General features: G+C 43.3%; 1 long non-coding RNA gene across 3 annotated transcripts in view; it reads left to right on the top strand.

Annotated features, from left to right (window-relative positions):
* The first annotated feature begins 9,675 nt into the window (after nt 1-9,675).
* Nucleotides 9,676-16,776, top strand: part of LOC116693587 (uncharacterized) — a 49,394-nt gene continuing 42,293 nt past the window's right edge. The window contains exons 1-3 of one of the 3 annotated variants that reach the window (XR_004332958.1): nt 12,591-13,429; nt 13,542-13,564; nt 13,705-13,799. This is a non-coding gene — a long non-coding RNA (uncharacterized LOC116693587). Of the gene's footprint in view, nt 10,088-12,590; nt 13,430-13,541; nt 13,565-13,704; nt 13,800-16,776 lie in introns of those variants that run through there. The other 2 variants (XR_004332957.1, XR_004332956.1) reach the window with 2 other exon arrangements.

The following is a 16,776-nucleotide window of genomic DNA, read 5'->3' as shown; positions in this document are numbered from 1 at the left end:
ATCCACTTTTTTTGTAATGTTTTAATGAAGCTGGTACTGACTATTGTTCCTAAATAACACGTAATCCTAATGAGATGTGCAAACATTAACCTTTTATCTTTGTAAAACCGTTTAGCCACAGACCCTTTTTTAGTTTATTTTCGGTTTTAGATTAAGCGCTTAACCTGGAACCTGGTCCTACATTAAAGTTTCCTCCTTTTAAATTTTTAAAAAGTAAATGTTTTTTTTAAATTTGCTATTGTTCTGTGTCATAAACTGTAAATTGTCTGGAGAATATAGTAATTGGATGTAAAAGATGTCAAACTTACCCCTGAATCCAAGTTTGAACTAAACTGAGCCAGTCTATACCTGCCACAATCCGCATTTAACCCAAATATTTGTCCATAACCCAAACGTATAGTCCCTTTCTAATACTCAAAAACCAAAACTAAAACCAAATCTTATTTCTAATCTTTACACTGAAAAAAACAACAAAACAAAAAAAACATTTCCACTTTAAGTGGTCAAAAAGGGATTCTTATAAAGGCACTATCACACACACATACACAGCTCTTTGTGGGTGCTACAGGTCTGCATGTGAAGACACGTGCTGGTGTGTGTGGGTGGATGCTTTGGAGGATGAGGGGCTCGCAAACTCAATTTTCTGAATCGACTGTGGAAGAGAGGAAACTGTAAATAATTTGAACTCAGAAAAACAAAACCTACAAACCATTTATATAACACTTGCACCTACCAATCGTTTTATTTGACTGCATCAGCTTTAGTGTGATACAAACCAAAAAAGCTGCTGAATAAGCTACACTGTATTCTATTTAGGATATAGTACATCACATCAAATCATTTGTGTCCTTTTTTTACATGCGGAAGAAAGATTACCAGTGTTTGTTGGACGGGCATTGTTCTCAGGACAGTGTAGAAAGAAATTACAATATAAGTGGGATAAGCTTGTCTCTATATAAAAATGTATTTGCAAAAAAAACCAAAATTGGTTCATTAAATAAATACAATAGAAATAGAGGTGAAGTGATTGCTGCTTTACAACACTGTTGAACAATACAGCAACGTTTTACTGCAGACAATATAAAAGAATCCATCCATCCGTCCATAAATGATCTCTTGTTTTAAAAAAAAGAAGAAAAAAAAAAGGTCTCTTGTCTTGGCAGAGTCTCCCCTCTAGAGAGCGATCCAGACCAGGGTTTTCCTCGCAGAGCAACCAGATCTATTTTTATCCTCAACCGAACGAGTCACTTAAAGCTTTCATGATGTCTTTTTGTCTGCTTGTATTTCTGCTCGTGTGAAGGCGCATGGAGGAACACATTTTTCTGGCGAGTGATGGAGACAACCGAAAGAAAGAGATCACATCCCCTCCTTTTCTTGACCCAAGATGAGAATTTTTAGTGATTAAAAGCCTGCTGTATTTGTCAATTAAAGTCAAGTACTGTGCCCAATCAGTGCTAAAATGAAATAAGGCTGCAACGGCGAGGAATCATTACAACATTTCCCATTATTGCTTTTGATGCATTATTTGAAATTTGAAATTCTTTATGATGCCATTTGTATTCGTTTGCTAATTTGATTTTTCATCCTTACTGAGTTGCAGGCTGATGGTGGTGTTGTTGTTGTTGTTGCTGCAGCAGAGATACTGTACATATTTTGGTACAGGCATCACGGTGCGTTTAAGGTCTATATGTTTAAGTTCTCTTTTCAGGACAATAGGGGGCGGTATGCAACCAAGATAAACCCTCCCCTCATTGATCGTGACCAGGTATTTCCCAAACCAGCCAGCCAGCCAGCCAGCCAGCCAGCCAGCCAAAGCCTGGCACATACACACGGCGGAGCTGAAAATAATCAAGTGGTGGAGGAGTGGGCCGCAGCAGCGGGAAAGGAAGGGAAGACGACCCTCAGAAAGAGAAAGAAGCAAGGAGTGACTGCACGAGTTCATGTGAGAGTAGAAGTGAAGGTAAATCAATAGTCCTGAAGCACTTGGTGGAACTTAGTGGGTTTCCTCACTTTATTACCAAACTTTGGGAGGAGGGTGCTGGTGGTGATAAAACCAGGCCTTCATACTACTTCATACATACCTATAGCATGAGACAGAAATCTGCCCTCAGTGTACATCTACAAAGGTTAAAGGTCCAAATTTCTGATTTCCATGCTCTTAATACCAGTATTGTAGTGATTTAGATATCAGAAATGATCTTAATGTTGTCTAAGTTTAAGCCACACTGCTGTATTGTGCTTTCCGTGTTAGCCTACTCTAACTGTTGTGTGTTACGTTCAGTGACGCTGTTTTGTTGGAAAAAACATTGATGGGCTGATTTAACTTTGGCTAACATGCAAATTTAATAGTTACTGTTCAGACAAATATAAGACATAAAGGGGCTTTATTGTCTTTGCACTACTGTCTGACAGTATCACAACGAAATTGCGTTGGTACTCTTATAATTACACTTTAATATTAAAAACACAACAAAACATGTATTCTAGTTGTATGCCAAACTTCTGCCTTACTGTTTCCATACTGTTTGAACTGTAACCTGCAAAACTATACAGTGTATTCATTGCTGTAATTACAAATTCAACTTAGAGTTCTTATTTCTGATACAGTTGGCGATTTTACACGACAGCTTTTCGAGCAGATTGCAAGAATTTCTCCAACTTTGTGGTGTTCGCAAACAATTTTTTAGGGAAATGTAGTTTTCAGATCCAGCAGACAGCACCTGATACAGTATGAGTCTTGAGTACTTGCTTTTGTAATGGTTGGACGGGAAATTGTCTTAAGCTGCATGTAATATATCAATATAATTGGAACCCTAGCATCAGTCATTTTCAGTTAATAGCCTTGTCTTTATGTACAGACAGAAAGGAAGAATTGACCTCCTGAAGGCCACTAACAGAAGCTCTCTTTACTCACGACCAAATAGTTATCAGAATAACAAGCTATGAAGTCCACTGCTAATGAAAAAGGACTCGGAAAAGGGTTTTTTGAAAAGTTTTTTTGATTATTAAGGTTCCAAACCGTGATAGAATACCCGAAAGTACTCAAATTCCCCATACGCTACAACAAGATACCAATGTGGGGTTGTGTTTGCATTCCTGTCTTCTTAAGTCTACAATCATTATGTTCAAAAGAGAGGAGGTGCTATTGTCTCTCTGTTCATTGGTTTTTATTAGACGGTGCACTTTTTTTGCATTGATCACAACTGGCACTACACTAGTTTTGTCCGGTGAAAGGACACCTGCATGTTTTCTTAACACCCCAGTTATCTTTTCCCAGCTTCTTGTGAAATCTGCTTTGCATCCGTGCTCGACCTCATGGTGTTAGGAAAGGACAACCTACCACGGTGGGCTAGACAACAAGTTCCTGGACCATAGAAATGCAGAGTGCACAATGTTCCCGAGCTGTCTGTGACTCTGAACCTATGGGTGTGCGTGGATTTGTCCTGGTGGGAATTGTCCGTGGTGCTGAAATCACAACAGCCTTGAATCTGGCAGTTTAACCAATGCAGGGTTTGCCCAAAGTACATCAAAGCTTAACAAGAACAGTGACAGCAGCATTAGAGGGAAGCATAGATGAACCCATTAAATGATTGTGAGCTTAATCGTATTATGTAACCAGTATGTCCAGACATCTTAAAACTATGTATATTGAGTTGAATAAGATTCCTGATTTTAGGAAGCCTGTTGTGTTCTGGCCTTTTGCTCCACACAGATGTCAGAAGTCAGCTACACACTATACGTGTTTTGCTTAAGGCCTAATATCTGCACCCAGCAGCATTATCAGCTGTTTCTGTTCAGAAATTCATTTATTACCAACCAAAAGCCATCACCTTATATTTTTCGAGTCGTGATGGCCTTTAACTACAGGTATCAGTGACAGAGAACAAGCCGGGATGTACGCAGAAAAATAAATCACTTGTGAAAAGGGAACTTTTTCTTCCCTTTTTATAAAAAAACAAACAAAAACGCACCGTTCGCCCCCTCATGTACAATGCTGGGAATAGTAACAGCACTGTGAGGCTGGGCTAAATATAGCAGCCAGTGAGTGTTAACGTGTCAACTTCAGCAGTGCAGGAAAGCGGCTGTGAATGTACACAGTACCGCTATAAATACCAAACCAGCCCTTCTCTCTGCTGCTGTATGCAAACCGTGTAGGCTACTTTAAAAACAACAACAACAACAACCTTTAGCATTCATCCTTTGGCACGACAAAACCCAAATGGCCAAACATACAAGGAAACGAGACCAATAATAAGCACTTTCATCAAGAAAAATGTAAAATAGTAATAGCAACGATGTATACTCTCCGTCTTTCAAAAGACAGAAATTAGAGCAAAATGACCTCATAAATGATCAGATTCAAAGTAAGATATCCTGAAAGTCAGAAACAGCGATCAAACTGATTTCAGGGCGTGTTTTGCCCGTTACACCCCCCGAAATCCTCATTAACCCACTGTACTGCCGATAAAACCTCATCATCTGCCGATCACCTGATAGATATTCCCATCATTCCGTTGATTGGACGAGTTTGAAATTCATCTTTTCTGAATCTAAGGGTGGATGGGGATGGATGGTGGATTTTGGGAGGGGAGGAGGCTAGTTTATTTTTATCACGACCGCCTTTCAGAAATAGAAGGCAGTCTGAAAAACAAACAAAAAAACATCATGAGTTCTTCTTAATCGAAGACGCTTGGGCAGGAAACCGTGCATTTTTTTTGTAATGGAAGGAGACTTGCACCCCTCACCCTCCCTGACCACCACGCCGCTCCTCCAGCTTTCAACTCCAACCCCACCAACTATGTTACGTAATCTAGCATGTGAATGTCAAGAGACAGAACGAGTCGTGGGGAGAGAGACAGAGAGAGAGAGGAGGAGGTGGGGGAGGGGGAGGGGGGGTATTTGATCTCCCAAAACTCATACCCAGGGAACACAGTGTACTCTGGTGTCCCCTGAGACTTTGTATGTTAGATTTCACCCCAATCCCTCCTTCACGAGTACGCACGTGTGCACAAGTCGGTAATTCCAACTGTATTGAACCCCCCCCCCCCCCCCCCCCCCCCCCCCGCACGACAAGCTAGAATAACATTGGCAAACAGGGCACCAGGAGAACAGGTGGCTTCCCTCATACATCCCGGTTGTGCGCCCATTCACAGACTATGCTGGAGGAATTGTGTGAATGACTGAGTGGGAAATGAAAGGATGGATGAATGACTAAATGAATGACTGTACGAAATGAGTGAATGAAGAGCAACAGCGGCGGCAGAAGAGAATAAGCAGGGGGCGCCATCCCTCTCAATAGTTTTTTCTTTTTATTTATTTATTTTTTTCTGCAGAGGGAAGTACGGCTGTACGGGCAATAACCAGGCATGGAGAGCACACACACACACACACACACACACACACACACACACACACACACACACACACACACACACACACACACACACACACTAAAGAGGCGCGCGCGCGCACATGTGACAAAGTCGTTCAAAATATTCAGCGGCTGATTCATGCGGTTTCTTCTCTTGAGGTGGTTTATTGTGTGCAGCAGAGCTCCCACCAAGCATGTGATGCTGAGGATGCTGTGCTTGCGTGTGTGTAGAAGGGAGGGGGGGGGGGGGTGTTCTATAAATAGCTCTGTAGCTCTGCTTCCATTGACATCATTTAGGCAGGAGAGATGGAAAAATAAATAGGGGGAGGGGAGGGAGGAGCGGGCGCAGGGTTCCTTAATCTGGGCTTGAAATTCAAACAAAACCTGGCCAGCCATCCCTCTGTAGTGTACACACTCCACAAAAACGGTCCCACATAGTAAACCTGGCAATAAGGTTTTCTAGACAAAAAAAACTATATTTTTTAAATTTCTCTTTAATTTGTTTAAGTTATTTTGTGAATTACACTCCATCTAAACCACAAAACAAATTGGACAAAAAATAAGTCTCAATGCATCCCACACAGACCTTAATAATGCACGAAATGCTACTAATTAACCACCTTTAAAGGCTTCAAAGCTTTTCTCTTTTCTAATTTAACTTTTAAAAGATATTTTAATTCATATTCAGATTTTAATGAATATTTTTGTCACTGTGTGTAAAAAGAACTTTTACATTTGAACCAAAGAAACAGCAGAGGGTTGGGAGTTGCCAGTTGTATGAAGCCAGTTACCCTGATATAGGATCCCTTGAATCTCTTCTTTTCGGTGCGTATGCTTGACCTCCTCGACCGGGGCCCAATAGTAAACACCAGACCAAAACACCCACTGCTTCCTAGAAAGACACAGCCTACGAGTCGGAATGGAAAGCCACAAGGCAGATGGGAGGGGACATCAAACAAATTAAAAGGACCTGTGTGTGTGTGTGTGTGTGTATACAACAGACACACAGGCAGAGATCCAAGTGGAAAAGACAGGTTGGCCTCAATACACCCAATGTAAATGTTTTGGAAGGTATTATTATTGTATTGACATGCTTAAAAAAACAAAACAAGGCGGAGGGTTTAAGCTCAATAGGCCGGATAGAGGGAGCGACATTTTCATTTCGTTATCAAGACTAACAATTCCGCTCAAACAGGCTGACGGACTCGTGTGTTTATGTTATTATGGAAGAGGAAAAAAAGGACAGAACAGTTTTTCCATGTTCAGAGGTTCTTAGTCACACCCAGGATCTCTCTCTGTCTTTCTAACTCTGTCGTCAGCCTTGGCACTGACCCCTGAATGCTGCGTGACTTGCATTGGTGCTGATGACGTCTTCTATGATACATTTCTCCCCATGTGGGTCCCCCCCCACCCCACCCCTCCCGCCCCGCCTACTAATGCTATCACGCATCTCTAAGATGTGTGATACCTCGTTATTGTTTTCTCATTTATTGTGATTTTCTTTATTGATTCCTGTGAGAAAACTCAGGTCGGAGGTCAGGAGCAGCTACAGAGCCTCCTTGAAGCACCGGGACTTTCTCAAGGACGCTACAGCAAGCCAGAAATGGTTTGAACCCAGGACAGACACCCACCGGCCTGACCTACCACCTTTTCTTCACAGGTCAATGGTACATTCATGTATTTATGTAACAGGGTCATATTTGTTTGATGCCTTGTCTAAAGATACACAAGGCAGAAGTCCACTGGTTACACTTGGGCGTACATGGTGCATCTTTCCTCTTTGTTGTTGATCACACACTCCACTTTCTCCTCCCAAACAGCACTCACACCCCTTTTTTTTAGTGTGTTTGGTGCACAATTCTCACAGCGAAAGAACTGAAAGGTGTAGTGCTACCAGACGTGAGATGGAACATTGTACAGGATGAATCATAAAGCCTAATTCCGTCCTAATGGTGAAGTATTTTTCTCACAGTCTCTCGGCTTGCCTCTCTCTCTCTCGCTCCCTCTCTGTATGTATCATCTTCTCTCTTCTTCTTCACTCTTTTCTTCTTCCTCTCGTCACGTAACATAAGTAAAAACACAGTTAAAATAACTGGCTACAGACAGGAGAACACCAAGTGTAGTGCTGATACTTCCTTGGATATTTTGTTTTTTGCTTTCTGAACTCTACAGGCGGGTCAAAGGTCAGGACCACAGGACAGCATTCCCTAGAGCTCCAGATTCCTCAGAGAAAACACGTTGATAAAATGGGTGAGTGCTGATGTATCTGAGTAAACTATACCGTGGGCAGTAAGTCTTTCAACACCTAAACCAATAAAGTATTTTTTTAAGTAGATGTTAGATTGGATTGAATTTTTTCATGCATAATTGTGTTCTGTTTACCCCAAAGATCATGACTAGTAAATTGACATTCGTAACAATGAGATTTTCTGATTACCCAATGAGTTTTCAAACTGTTTGTTTGGCTTAAGAAGAATGGGGAATAAGGAAGATCCTTTATGGAGTTCCTTTAGTTTTTTCCCACATTCAAAAATTAATAATTTAGAGATACATGGTTCTCATTGTGTATAATTTCTATATTATCTCCAATGGTATGTGAATACAACATGTAAATAGCAGTTCTGTAGTGATTCTAGTGAGTGTATTGCTTGTTTCCCATCAGCCCATCATCAATTATTGACATTTTTTTCCTGAGTTGCAGATGAGTCAGAGGCCTGTCAAAATATATATAGCGGTGAGGAGTTTTCAAAAAGGAGCTTAACAACAACACTGAATAAATTAGTAAAAATGTGGAAAATGACTTTAGAGTTTAACAGTGACCTCTTAAAGGGGTTTTCAGATTGTAGTGACATTTAGGACCATGGACAATCCCCCATATACACAACAGTGTGCTCTGCCACAAAATCCAAATCCAAATTTCCAGACCTAACCCTTCCCTGTACATTCAACATCTACAGAGTGACACCTGAACAGAATAATCAGAATAATACTTCCCATAGTTGCCGTAGTCTAGTCCTCTGGGGCTTACCATTTAAATTGTGAAACGAGCCCCAAAGTAGCAGTGATAATATATCTTTAAATAAAAAACAATGCTGAATTGAGTATATTGATTTGTTTGTTTTTTATTTGTAGGGATCTAAGGTATTTTGGTGGGGTCATTCCAGGTCTGCTGTCCTAACTGAAAATCCTTGAAGAAAGCAGCATCCCAACAACCCGCACAATTAAACTCCCTGTCTCTCTTCCTCCTGTCTGTCTGCCTGCTTCCCTTACTGTCTGTCTGTGTGGTGTTCAGGCTCCCTTGGCTCTAAGAGCTGCTGGTTAAATGGGGAAAAGGTTTTCAACATGGTCAGCTAGAGGATATTTTTAGACTGGAAGAGCCAGAGAGAGAGACAGAAAGAGATAAACCCATTTGACCTTTTTACCAAAGCTATTTTTTATTTATTTATCCTGATCTTAATCAATGTTTGATTAGTTATGCCCTCGTTTTTCATATGTGTTTATATACTTGCTTTTGTAACTATGACTCATAAACAGATGAGATATTTAATTTGAGTTATTTTGTCCCATTGGGACTCCTCATTGGACTCTGGGTCTCCACCCCAGTCGGTTTGGAAATGGTGGAGGTGCTGGAAAGATGTGCAGGGTTGTTGAGGGATAAAAATCTAAAATAAAACACGATGTCCCCCCCCCCACTCCTCCACACCTATACTTACCCACACACCCTCTTCACCTCAAACACCCCAACCCCAAACACTCATAAGCCCCACCCCTCTCTCTTTGCCAGCTGAATTAATTTGATACTATTTTTGAAAGTCAGTGTTTCTAAGGGAAACCTAATGACGCAATGACGTCAATGCAGGTCAATAGCACACTGCTGGAGAAGAGGACCAGAGAGAGAGGGAGAGAGAGAGAGAGAGAGAGTGACAGAGAGACAAAGGTGCTTGCACGTCTCGTCGACATTTTTACTAAGCCTTTCCCTGTGTTGTTACATGAATGATTCTCTCCTTATTATTTTTTATTTCCCAACACCTTCCCGCCAGCTTCTTTTGCCTTGGTCTTTGTGCCTTTTTTTTTATTTTTTATTTTTTTATTACGCCCGATATATTTCTCCCCGTGGGGTTTGCGCCGATAAATGCCCTGACTCTTAGTCGCGCTTCTCCTGCCCCATTCATGCTTTCCATCTCTGTCTGGAAGTAATTCACACACACATTCAGACAGACAAGCACATGTGCACACACGCGCACAGACAGTGAGAAAGAGAGAGAGAGAGAGAGAGAGAGAGAGAGAGAGAGAGAGAGAGAGAGACTATGCAGTGAGGTAAATCTTCCCAACTGCGTAAAGTCTTCGTGATTTGGCGGGCACTTTCTATCAGCTGGCTCACATTTGTAACTCTTTGTACTATCCCCTTCTTCTCCATCCACTACCGCCACCTTTCCACAGCTAAACTCTTCACCCCTCCCACCACCACCACACAACCAACCCTTTGAAGATGGCTCCCTGAATCTTAAAAAGCAACACCAAATAGTTTAGTCTCCGCAACAGGGAGACGACGCACTTCGGGCTGACCTGCTTTCTCCATCCCGATGCAGGAGAAGAAACTGTAAGCTGCCAAGCTTTTACCCTCTCTATGTCTCCTCTTTCTGTCTCAACCGGCACAAACCCCTTCTTAAAAAAAGAGAGTTTAGAAAAAGAAAAAAAAAAACCTATATCAAAAAGGTAAGTCCTTTCTTTTGTAGAGGGTGCAAATTCCCGATCCCAGAATGTACTGTACTAGTGAGGGAGACCATGTGTAGATATTTTGGGACGTAGAGTTATTTTAAAAAGCACTCTCACGAGCAGAAATGTTGTGGCGGGGAACACCATTCAAAGTCAGGTTTCTAGTCTAAAGACATCTTTTTGTGAAGATGTTGGCAATTTGCTTATAACTGTGGATTCTTGCCTCATAGAGAAATTTAACGGAAGCTCCTAATTAACCATCTTCTATAGTTGCTGCGCATGAGACAATCAAAGCGACTCTTATTTAGGTTCATCGCAGGGCATGCCTGTGTTGGCAAGCGTTGCTATCTTCCGGAATATCAGACTAGGATATGAACAGAGCTATGGAACTGTATTATGGAAGTTTTTGGTTTTGTGTGTATGCATAATGATCAGGAAGGTGATTTTGCAGACACTCAAAGAGAGCGGGCTGCGGTAATGCGTAGTAGTAGTGCGTATGCGGAGTATTCACGTGTTGGGGATCCTCTGCTTTAGGCTGCCTGCTCTGCTGAGATGCCTAGTAACAACTTTGAGAGATATAGACAGAGAAAGGGATATTTTAAGAAAAAAAACATTATTTTCCATACCCTGTTTCTTACGTTTGTAAGATCTGTGGAATATTTGACCATGTGGCGACATTGATTTCTTCCAAGTTGTGCTTAAGAAGCAAATGTGAGTGTAGAGAGAGGGAGAAAGAGAAGAAGAGAGAGTAACTGTGTTTTTATTCGCGTATCTTTGTTAAAGCTTAGAGTTGAGGCGCCGTTAATAATACACTTGTAAGCAACTTTTCGCAGCGGACTTGCGTCAGTCCACACGTGTTGCCAGCCACCTCAGACTTAGGCTACACATGTTGTCTTATTTTTCATGGCAGCGATGTAACTGCATTTGAAAAACCCTACATTCTCTTACTTTGCATTCGCTGAAGCAACACGATCCCGTATCAATCTCCAAAAACCGGCTGCCTACTGCAGCAGGAGAGAGGTTAGTCAAGACAAGCAGACTGAGCTGTTCAGCACCATGGACAGCACCTAGCTCCTCACTGCAGAGTCCACAATCACCACCGGAGGTAAAGTTCATTTACAGAAATGATTTGGTGGTGAATAACGTTAGGAATCACCTAAATCAAATTTACATTTAAAAAGTGGCAAGACAGCTGTATGTCTTGAAAATGTACTGTATATCAGCCTAAAGGCGGCAGTTTTATTGTTGCTGGTTGTAGAGATACATTTCTGGCTTTAACGTATTAGTTGGTTGTTGTGACAATGAGAGCTGCATCGTGTTCCGTCCCTTATCATTGGGAGATGAAGTCGGACAAAAGCTTCACAAAAGAAAAAAAGTCTGCTGCGGCTTGCAACTTGCAGGCGTCAGGAGTGCATACTTTTTAAAAGGGGTATGGTGGGGGTCGGGGGTGGTGTAGAAAAAGGAGGATCTCTGGCTGAGTTTGTCGAAACCACGCGGTGATCTGGGCGCACTGCACTGAGGAACCTCGGCTGCAACTCCCATTGATACGGCTCCCTCTTTGATTGAATGAGTATGGACTACAGGGAACTGCGCGTGTGTGTACATGTGTGTCTCTGTGTGTAGGGTGGCTCGAGGTAGTGGTGGTGGTGGTGGTGGTGGTGGTAATTGTGTGGGGTAGATGGGACTCATCTTTTCGTACTTCGGCTTGATTTTGAGATAAAAAAGAGAGCCAGACAGTAACAGACGCCAACGTATCAAGAGCATAACAACTGGCCGTCTTGGTTTTATTTGTGATTCTGTGATTCTGTGATTCCTTATGCTGGTTTTCTTATTGTAGAGAACAGGGCCAAATCCGCTCTGTGCGTCTGTCCCTATAAAGTGCATGCACTCGCCAGCAGTCACGGACATACAGTTGGCCTACAGGCAGGGATAAAAATAGCACAAACCGATGCGACAGGCGCAGCCCTTTTCCCTTCTCAGAGCCGACTTTTCTAGGTAGCTGCTCAGTGGATACCCACTACCTCCATCTTTAAACCCCCAACACCATCCACCTCCGCCCACCCCACCCCATCCCATCCCGTTAAGTATCATGAATCTTCACGCGGCAGGAGTGCAGATGGACGGCGTGGGGTGTGTGGAGAGGGTCTTACAGTAAAGGTGTAGTAGTCTTGAAGGGGAAGTGGGTGAGAGACAGAGCATACTGTGGAGGGAGGTTTGTTTGTGTGCTTTTGCATGAACAAGTGTGCGCTCCCCGTGGGTCTATTCCGTGGGTGATCTGGGTCTGGTGCGTGGGCACGGCCAATAAATATAGGAGATGAAGGATGCAGCAGCTCAGCTCCCTGTGTTTTCCTCTCCCTCTGCTGAGACACAGTGTTTTGCCCGCCAAATGCACTGGATGCTGTGATAAAAAAAATTCTCCAAGACCAAAGCAGCACCAACGCTTGGTGGGGGATACATAGAGACAAGAGAAGGGAAGGGGGGGGGGGGGGGGGGATTGGATGGAAACCCAGATGTTCTAGTACTAGAGGAGGTTTTTTTTTCTCTTTTTTTTCCCAGGAAATAACCTTCTCCAAACTGCAGTTTCCACGCCATATTATAATATTTTGCTATTTTGTCACTCGTTTTTTTTCCATGGCACATTTGCGAAGATCTGATCACAGCGCGGCAGTGTCTTTAATCCGGCTCTACGGGCTGTTAAGTGAGAGAATCTAAACGTGACGTCAATGCCTAGTAACTGACGCAGCCCTTAAACAAAAAAAACAAAAAAGCCATTTTATTTATTATTTTTTCTTCGTCTCGTCAGCAAAGCTTAATTTCTAAATGTTATAGTACTCCGTCGACTGAAAGAAAAAAGAAAATCCCAGGGAGCGCAGGTAATCCGCGTTCATCAGTATTTGGACCTGCGTTCATGAGTTTCATGCTGAAGTGACACTGGGACGAGAAGCTTCTGAAGAGGGCGACAAGACATAAAATGTTCTCGATAATATTGGCAGCGACGACGAGTTCCAGATTTTAGTTGTAGAGGGTGAAAGTAGTGTGTTTTAAGGCCGAGAACGGGGTGGAGGTGCTGTTGAAGGCACATTGGGTTGCTAAAAAAAAACACTGCAATGATGCAACGGAGGGGAATCGGGGCTCTTGTGCAGAGTTGTAGAGGCAAAATTAATTTACATTACATGCACTTCACGTAACGTTCCTACGCGATGCCTTTTGTGAGTGTTTTTCCCTTCCTCATACTGTGACCTAAAAATAGCATCATAGTTTTGATCGTGCGCCAGAAATAGACAGACGGGTATCACTTGTATAAAAAGGGAGGCGATCCTGAGCAAACTTGGACGTGCCACTGTAAGCCTACATAATAACAAATGGAGGACTTAATCTGTTGCATTTCTTCCAGACTTTTGTTGCGGCTTTTCACTAAAATCTTAATATTTCTGTCTCTCGTTCTCCTGTTTAGAACAAGGACGTGCCTGCACCACGGTGAGTAAAACACATGCACACACTAATTCCGTGTACTTTTGTGTATTTGATAGTGCATGCTGCCGATTGCCTGCTGTTTCCCCCTCTCACAATTCTGCCTCTGTCTCATGCACGCAAAAACACCTGACTCCCGGTCGAAGGTATGACTCTTATTGGCATGCTTTACGACCCATGTTTGACTGTAGAGCCGAAGCATAGAGCAACCCTTCCCGCAGAGTTGGAATCACCTCTTTTGGTAAATAAGCAAGTGCAAAAACTCCCTTTGTCTGTTGGCGCTGTTGAGTCTCTATCACATATTTATTTGTTTCCTTCCCATTTCCCTGCTTAACCGCGAAAGCGAGGGGAACCCTTCTCTGATGAGCTCTTAAGGACGCCTTTCCCTCCGTATTCATGTTTTTAAGAGGAGTCGTACTGACAGAGAAGCGGCGGTGGAGGAAGAAAAGGAGGAGAGGAGGGAGTGAAGTGAAGTGAAGGAGCTGTTGCTGCAGCAGAGACCAGGCGCACCGCATGGGGAAACCCGGGAGCTGTCCAGCAGCAATGGTGCTGAAACCACACCAAGTGGCGGTAGTGGGCTGTTGCTGGTGGTGTTGCCTATGTGTTTGTATGCATGTGTGCGTGTAGGGGGTGGCTTGTGTTGTTCCTGGCAGCCCAAAGCTTTATTTACTCCTGTTTGGAAACCAACAGCGTACATTCGGTGTGAATCCTCTTTCCTGAAACGACGTTGGAGGAGAAATCCTGAAGCACCCCCGCCTCCTTTAACGTGCTTGCGCTAACTGAGACATTTGCCTTAAAACAGAGCTTTTTCCCGCCTGCAGAGTTTGAACGGACTTATCGGAGGCCATAGGCAGGCACACAGACAGACCTGGATCAGTTATTCTTCTGCTCACGTCAGTCCCGTCATTTCCTCCCGTGCCTGACCAACTCATCAGTCAGGTTTCTTTACCAATCCAGCCTTTGTTAAGTGAAACAACTTTGCCATCGCGTTAAAATGAACAGAAGATGTGTAGCCAGTGTCAAGTTCGCAGTGCATGTTCAGTTTCAGAAAGTAGGAAATAGTTATGCGGTTTTGGTTTAATAACTTTGCGTCCTAACGACGATGGGCGCGCAAGAGGCAAAGGGAGTGTCGCTGTTATCTCGTCTTTACTCCAAGAAAGAGTTTGAAGGAATCACCCTTTCAGTTAAGGTATCAGTATTGAATTAGCGACCCGGACTGGCAGGCTACAGGCGTCTGCACAGTACTGCAGCCCGACTGGGTCACAAGAACCACGTTCATCCCCAATCACAGTCTGCGCAGGACTTTAGCCAATTTCCCCAGTATTTTGAATGCACACAACAAGACTACCGAGCCACAGACGGAAAAAAGCCCCACATCGATCACCTGTCTTTGTCATGCAAAATCCCGATTGTACTTCACCGGCGATACATTCATCCATCTCTCCAAACACAAAAAAAACAACAATTCTGTAGTTCTTCGTCGCGCAAATACCGACTTGAGGGGCCAGAGCTTGCTCAATAATTTAATACCGAGCGTGTAATTTTGGTGGAAACGACACGGATTCCCGAGTCGTGACCGCTAAAGTGAGTAATGTGCGCGTTGGCTGCGTCAGGAGAGGCAGTTACTGTGCAGTGCAGACGGTGGGGGAGAATCGTGACTGACTGGGTTGCAAATGAAAAGACCACCCAATAAAAGATACCCACACCAGTAGGGAGGGGGGAGATGCACTAACCATTTTCCCCACTCCCCCCCTTTCTCCTTTAATCCCAAATATTTCTTTTCTCTCCAAAGCTTGTTTTTAGTGTGAGCCTTGCTGCTTGCTGGCAGCCAACTCGAATGCAGACGAGTTACATCAGTGATAGTGGGGCGGTGTGGATGGAGAGAGAGGAAGAGGAGAAGGGAGGGAGGGAGGGAGGGAGGGAGGGGGGGGGGGTCTATGTTTGGTTCGGGATCAAACCTGGTAGAAGGGGGGGCTCCGGATCCAGATCGTGACCCGGCCTCCTCCTCGATACAGTAACTTGCATGAAGGGAAAGTTGAGAGTTTTTTCAAGGGGGGTGCGGGTGTATTACAATGGCATTGCAATGGAATCTTTGCAGTTTTTGCAACAAACAAAAAACAAACAGGTAAGTTATTTTATATTATTATATTTGATTATTAGTCTACTTTGCCAAATTTGATCCCAAAAAACATATTAAAGATTATGTGTGAGAATGCTTTACGGTCGTGATGAACTCTTTAACTCTTGATGTGATGGCCAGCAATGTGTTGTTGTGTTAAGTTGTACACCGTTGCTGTATAAACGGTTGCAGTATACCGTAGTGGTGATATGATTGAGATTATGTTTGGTTTCGACCTTAAATAACTCTAAATAACTGAACCATCGCGGCTCCGGACTGAATTTGCAGTTCGGAAACCCCCGTGTCGCTTTTGCAGTGGTACCCTCCATTGAACTCTATAGATGACCATGAGTCGCCCCAGATGCTTCTTGCTGATGTTGTGATGCGAGGTGGAGAGCTGAGTGAAGCTTCCCACACTTGGTCGACATGCAACTGTTATTTCCAATATAATATTTGGCTCGTTATTTGTGCATTCCCCCATCATTTGATGTTGCTTGTGTCGGACTTATAAGAAAAGGAAAGGTGGGCGTTATTTGCGATCAGGTGAAAATGGCTCATCCTTGCAGTCACATATCTAATTTATTATTACTGTCATTATAGTTCAGTGGTATTTATCCCGATTTAACCCATATAGATCGACGGTCAGTTTCGCAGCCTCGCGGGCGCCCTGCAAACGTGACAAAAGAAACATGCATATTAACAAATAGCCGCATCAAATGCTCACATTCCTACATCAGTGCATATAAGTATACACTTTCTCTGGTATAGATCACAATTTGGTTAGCCCTGTCTATTTCTTTCAAAAAGGGGGGTCCCTATATGAGCAAGACACCGATTGGTTGATGACGAGGTTGGGTTTCTCCAATAAGATATCTCCCTGCTCTCTATTTATTGCCAGCAGTTTACAGCCTTGCTCTCTCCTCACCCAGAGCTCTGTAGCGGCAGCAGAGAGCACGCGCTTCACTACACGGAGACACACCACGGTCCAGGGAATATAATACAGAGAGAGAGAGAACACACTGACAACAAAACGCATCGATGCACAGCTCCCAATGATCACACGGGTTTTGCACATCCGAGCGTTTGGATGGGGGGGAGG

Source organism: Etheostoma spectabile, chromosome 8 (assembly GCF_008692095.1).
Source record: "Etheostoma spectabile isolate EspeVRDwgs_2016 chromosome 8, UIUC_Espe_1.0, whole genome shotgun sequence".
In the NCBI taxonomy this organism is placed as follows: Eukaryota; Metazoa; Chordata; class Actinopteri; order Perciformes; family Percidae; genus Etheostoma; species Etheostoma spectabile.
The sequence above is the reverse complement of the archived record's forward strand: the minus strand, read 5'-3'. Positions and strand labels throughout refer to the sequence as shown.